Here is a 6,808-nt window from a genome sequence, read left to right on the forward strand (position 1 = left end):
GTGCAGAGGAGGGAGCTGCCCGTGAGCAAAACCCCAGTGACCGGGGAAGGACTAAGTGTTTCAGTTGGGTTGCGTTTTGGCTTGGGGGGGATTATTTTTCTTTAAATGTTTTGGTTAATAAATTGATAACTGAAATAGGAAAGAAAAGGGAGCTAAACGAGGACCAAGCTCTTTGTGGCAGGGAGTAGTTCCCTTGCCCCTGCCCAGGGCTTCTGTGAGTACATTCAGTTCTTCTAAGTCCCAGGGCTCTGGGGAGCAATGGTGGTGGTCACAGTCGTGGTGATTCCTGGTGGGAGAGCCTTGAGCTGGGAAGAAAGCAGTGACTGAAGCTATAGAGGAGGCAATATGTCAAAAAAGTTTCTGAGCTGGTGGTAATTTCTTCTATTTTGTTGAAGGTAGGTAGGAAAGAATAACCAAACTGTACCAAAAAAAAATTTAAAAAAACACAAAAATTACTTTAAAATAATTTACAGCTGGCTGAACATGAGCCAGCAGTGTGCCTATGTGGCCAAAAAGGCCACCAGCATCCTGGCTTGTATCAGGAACAGTGTGACCAGCAGGACTAGGGCAGTGATTGTGCCGCTGTACTGGGCACTGGTGAGGCTGCACCTCAAATCCTTTGTTCAGTTTTGGGCCCCTCATCATAAGAAGGACACTGAGGCACTAGGGAGAGTGCAGAGGAGGTGACAAAGCTGCTGAGCACAGGTGCGATGAGGAGCGGCTGAGGGAGCTGGGGCTGTTCAACCTGGAGAACAGGAGCTGAGGGGACACCTTTTAAGGAGGTTGTAGCACGGAGGCTGTTGGTCTCTTCTCCCAAGCAGCAAGTGATAGGACGAGAGAAAATGGCCTGAAGTTGCACCAGGGGAGGTTTAGATTGGATATTCGGAAAAAATTCTTCACGGGAAGGGTTGTCAGGCGTTGGAACAGGCTGCCCAGGGCAGTGGTGGAGCCACCATGCCTGGAGGGGTTTAGGAAGCGTTTCGACGAGGTTCTTAGGGACGTGAGTTGGTGCCAGAGTTAGGTTGTGACTAGACTCGATGATCCTGAGGATCTCTTCCGACTGGAACGGTTCTGTGGTTCTACGATTTTAGCGACCTCCAGGGTCCATTCGAGCCGGGACAGATGTACGATGGTTCTCCAGCAGATGGCGGCAGCGGCGCGCGGCCCGGCCCAGGCCCGGCCCCGGCGGCGCCTCCTGGGAGCCCCGGCCGGGGGTCGTGTCGGTACGAAACCCCCAGAGCCCATCAGGGCCGGAGGACGAGCAGCCAGGAGCACGGTACTGGAGTTCAGTCGTGGTTTAGTGCTGTTTTTAATCTGCTGTTCTCGTTGTGCGATCGCTTCGGTGTTTGTACCTCAGAAAAAGGGGCTCGGAAGGCTGCGTTCCTGCTCTCTGGCAGGATCTTTGAGATAAATATTTTGAGATTAAAATAGAGCAGGTGTATATTTTTAGTGATCTTTCAAAGCTATTGAACTCTAACAAAAGGGACGTAAACACTTGTGTATTTATATATACAACTTTGTACATGTTTGCGGTTTTAATTAGGGAATTTATTGTAATGTAGTATGCTACGATACTCCAGGGTTCAGTATCCAGGACAAATTCAACAATAGAAAAGTTCACATTAAATCAGGCTACTAAGGGAACACTTTAGGAATAAAAATTATTTCAGAGCTTGCCTTGCCAAGTTAAAAAGCAAAAACAAAACCAGCAAACAAACTGCATTATCTGTTTTGCTGAAGGGCGACGCAGAGGCAGCGCTGCCCCGTGTCACCGTGTCCTGTAAGGGCTGGGGGGGGATGTAATAACTCGTTAGTTGAGACTTCTCCTGGATGTACGGGACTTCTTTTAATCTTAATTTATACTTATTTCTATCAGAGGCTGCCTCAGTGTGGGGCACGTGCGTTTACTTCTGACGCTAAGTATGTCATCGCTTGTGCCAGTCTGAAAATAAGCGTTTCCATCGTGCTGCTCAGACTCAGATGGGAGAGCAGAAAATGTACCCGGCGTTAATAATCAGCTTCAGCTAACGAACTCCCCCCGCACCAAACCAGGAGCGTGTCCTTTAGCACTCTTGCTAATTTTCTGTTCCTCATGGAAAATGATCAAACTCAAAAATAGCTGAAAGAATTGATTTAAATGCACTGGCAATGGTTGTTAATGATAGAATATGCCACCAGAAGGGCAAATTTGAGGAAATTAGTAACATAACTGAAAGTTCCCAGCAAACTACTGATGAAGGCCAATGTAAACTTGGTTTCAAATTAATTATTGAGAATAAACATTTGAAATGCTACAGGCCAAATTAATATTTCAGAATTCTTTGCTATTTATTACTGTGCTTAATTTTCTTACTTAAACATATTTTGGGCCTAGGGCTGTTAAGAGTTTAATTTTTGAGGTACTTTAATGAATTATAAAACATGTTTTAAGCAGAAATGTATAACTAATAAATGCCAAAAGTGATTAATTTTCTGAAGTGTGGAAAGGCCTTTGTATTTAATTTTTAAAAATGCCTTCAGTTGTTGGAAAGCAAAGAGAAAGCAAATACAAAGTGGATCAATTGAAGTTTTGATTAAACCACAAATTGTTTTCACTTTGCTCAGGGTGCGGAGGCTCCAGCTCATGGTGCTGTGTGGGGTTAAGCTCAACTTCACCATGAGCATCTCCTGCATCCCTGCACGCTGCCCTGGTTCAGTGTTGTCACATAAAGAACTGGTGAGATGGTGCTAGCAACGAGACTGGGAAAAAATGGAGCAAAATCAATAAAAGATTATTGCAAGCATCCTTTTATTTTTATTTTTTTTAAAAAAGATGGGAAAATAAATTTTCTCCAGATGAGGCATCTCACTGGATTGCTGGTGTAGGCTGTGTAGAAGATGGCGATTTGAGGACTGGCTGTGATAAATAAATAAATAGGGCAGGTTTGTACAGGGGGATGTTCACACACACAAGGAAATTACCTGTGGCTTAGCGCACAGAAGCGAATAAGAAAAGCAACTGAGGTTATGGTGGAGGTTATTGGGTATCAGATACCTGAATGTACCTATAAAATATGGAACCTGTAAAAATTCAGCTGCCTTTTGGGTGACTCGTACCACTGTTTGCTGCCTGATCTGCTTTTTGCAGGTCACCTTGCTACAGGGGATGAGTTGGGACTGAGAGGGGTGAGGTTGGAAGTCAAGAGCAGCACTCGCTCTGCAGCAGTTACCTGATAGAGTTCCCAGCGTTGGGTTGGGTCTGGGATGTTCCTCAGCCTGTTAGCATTTGGCAAAACAGTTCCTGAAACACCAAAATAATTCTCACTGTCTTGATTTTAATGAACAGTGCCCTCTGCATCATTTCCTCGCGGTGCTGTTGGGAAAGCTGTGCTATAGGATATCTCATGCTTTGGGGCTGACTTTGTAGTTTATTTTGACTTGAGTCAAGCAAGCAAGCTTCCCATTGAACTGTGAAATATCCTTCTTGTGATGCTTCTTTCCAGCTGGGACAGTTACCTTTTTTTCCCTGACAACAAGATACTTTTTTTAATATTGAAAAGCAGCTTTACAAGGTTGCTTTGAAGCGGAAGTGTACATTTTGGGAAAATTCTCCGGAGCGCTGGGGAAGAGCTGCTGCCATCCTCTTGAGTTGCTGGTGCTGTGGAAGGTTTCGCTCTACAGGATTTTGTGGACCCATTCGGCTCCAGGCTGTAAAACAAGAGATGCCAACCTTTTCTAATGACATTAATGCTGAGGTGGGCACATATTCATGATTTCAAGCTCTTCTTTACATATTGTATTTTAATACTGAGCCTTGCCACTGGTGGGATCCCCCTCCCACACTGCTGGGTCACCCTCTGTACCCACCCAGGGCACGGCAAACCAGCTCCTCCATCCTCTGCCTAAGTGAGAAGGGATGTTTTGCTGCAGGATGGTGCTGGGGAGGAGCAGTGTTTGTTTAGTGCTGACAGTTCGGGCTCCCTCAGGCACTGTCCACTGGGTCCCTGGCTGCCACCATCATCAGTGAGGGTTGCCCACAGAAAAAGACAAGTTTTAATTCACCCTTTCAATCAAACCCATAGTTAGAAGCCACCTTACCAAGGGTGCAGACCTGTGTGCTCTGCCCTCTGTGCAGCTGCGAGTGCCCCCATGGGCACCCAGTGTTTTGGGAGGGTCCCTCCTGGCAGCCCCTGGTGGGCGCTGAGCCTGGGCTCTCGCGGTGATGCCGACTCTGGGTGGGTGACTCTGGTTTGACTTCGGAAATGTCGTGATGGTGACTCCTTCCTTCAGGGAGATGATCTCCAGACAGGGAGCTGGGACACCGGCTCCTGTCGCTCCCCGGCTTTCCTCAGGGGTCACGGGGAGCCAGGCGGGGACTGGAGGGAAGGGGAGCAGAGGTGGGTTTTTGGAGCGTTGCTGACAATTTTCCACGCGTGGGCTTTGCTGTGCAGCTGGAGCGAAGGTGTTCTGGTCAGATGGCGTGGCTGCACACCCTGGTTTGCTGCTTTTGTCTAAAAATCCCTGAGGATTTGCCTTTGAAGCAGCCTGAGCGGTGACCGGGACGGGTGTGGGAAGGGACGTGGCATCAGCAGCCGTCGGATGTGAGGCCGAAGCAGCAGCTGTCTCGGTGGCCAGAGCTGGAGGTGACTTTTTTTGCTCATAGACGAAAACCAGCGGGTGCTGTTGGCCGGGCTGGGATGGCCACGGGCTCGGTGCTGATGGCCACGTCGTGCTGCTCGCAGGCGGCTGGGAAGGGGGACTCTCACCAATGTGTCCCTGCTGGGGCAGCCCCTGAGGTGGAAACGCTGGCATGGTGGAGGCTGCTTGACCATCTGGGGTCTCGGGATGGTCCTGGTTCTGGAAGATAATTTATTTGTTGTCACTAAGCATCTCCAGGCTCCTTGTATTGACCAACAGCCTTTTTGAATTAGTGCTGGGCATGAAGACCTGCTCCCTTCCCTGCCGTCCTGGGAGACCCATGTGTTCTGAGCTTGGTTTTATATCAGGGAAGCACCTTTTAAATACTTACTGTAGCTTTACAGCTGTGTAACTCTGAGGGCTTAGATCGGGGCTTTGTCCCTGGCCGGCGCGGCTTTGGAAACGCCAGAGAAAAATTCATCCCTGGCTGTCGTGTTAAGTGAAAACCTGCGACATCTGAAAATTAGATGGTAGAGACAAGCACAGAAAAAAGAAGTTTTGACTTGCACGTTACACTCAAGTCTAGACATATTGAATGGTGAACGTTTTCTTGTAGATTTTTTAAGTCAATTAGGGAAAAAAAAAATCTTCATTCTACACTTTTTTTAATGTGCTCTAAGCATGCAACAAGTCCTGTGCCACTAATGACCATGATGCAAATGAAAGTAATACATGCATACTTTTGTAAGTAAATATAACAACCCTTAAACATACTTTGATTTAAAATTACATTTTTGGCTAAATATCTGCTAAGCTGTCACCTTCTCCTGCTGCAAACCCCATTCTGTTTAATCTGTGGTAACGATGCCCCAGCAGAGCTCAGTCTAGAGCTGCGGAGCTCTGTGTTGTGCAGTTGACCTTTGTGTAAGTTGTTTGTGGTCTGGAGGAAGTTGTAACCCAGGAGAAGACACCTGATTCCTCGTCCTTGGATTGAGGATGGCTCAGTCCGTGTGCCCACGTTCATCCAGCCTTGCTCTGAACCACAGCCAGGTGCATGAATGACAGTTCCCTCTATTTACAATTGTTGTAACTAAACTTTTCCTGGAACAGTATGACATCAAGGATATGTTATTTTATAAGCCTATCTTTTTCAGGCCATTTTAATGTATTTGCTTTTATTTCAGTGAAAAAGCTAGTTGTAAGAACAGAGAGGTTTTCCTAGTTTAGGTGAGCTTTTAATTTAAATTTTGAATCTGGGGCTTGCGTAATGCTTAAAATTATATAGGCCTCATCTTGATGTGGGGATTTATGTCCAGAGCTTCCTGCACAATGAGATGAGAATACCTATCATTAATTTTTGTGGCTTGAAACCCAGCTTGATTTAGATGCTTTCTTCCCAAGGGAAGAGACATTTTACAAAATCACCGCAGTGGTAATTGTTTGGAGTTCAGAGTGAACTCACTTAAATTTCACATGAATCAATTGTGTACTGTAAATGATTTATGCCCTAGCACATGCCTTCAAATGTCCTTACAAATTATACAGAGCTGAGAATAGGATGATTTGCTGCCGCTGACACTTTATAGACTATTCAGCAAAAGTGTTTGCTTGCAGATCTTGTTATGGGAAGGTCCTGCTCATCAATGGGGTCAATAAAACACACATTTCTTCTGCATTTTCCTTTCTGGAGTGTGCAGAAATGCACACGGTGCACGTACTTTCCAGCGTCTCTTCTACAAGGAGGTACCTCTGGATTTACTACACCTTGCAGCCACCATTCCTCCGCAGCAGAAGACACAAAACCTTTGAGAACCAGAAATGTAGATGCTCAGCGAGGCTAGAGGTGTGATAAAGGTGTCCCTGCCAAGTGTGTTCCAAAGATGTGTCACAGGAAGAGATTATTTGAGATGCAAAGATAAAAAGCCATATGCGGTGTAGTGGCTGCATGAAACTGGAAAGGGAAATTTAAAGTAAAACCTCAAACAAAATTTTTAATGGCTTAGAGGATAAAGTTATCCAAAAAAGACATTGTCAGGAAAGACACATTAGAGAATCATCACGTCTAACTCTGAAATTTTGCATTTCTTGGCAAGTTTCTTTAACCTGCTGTATTTTTTTGCCTCTTTTTTTAAGCTAGGATTTATGGAAAAGAGATAAAGTCATTTTTTTTTTCCTCTGGACTTTGAAATTT

This window comes from Nesoenas mayeri (genome assembly GCF_963082525.1).
Source record: "Nesoenas mayeri genome assembly, chromosome: 13".
Taxonomy (NCBI): domain Eukaryota; kingdom Metazoa; phylum Chordata; class Aves; order Columbiformes; family Columbidae; genus Nesoenas; species Nesoenas mayeri.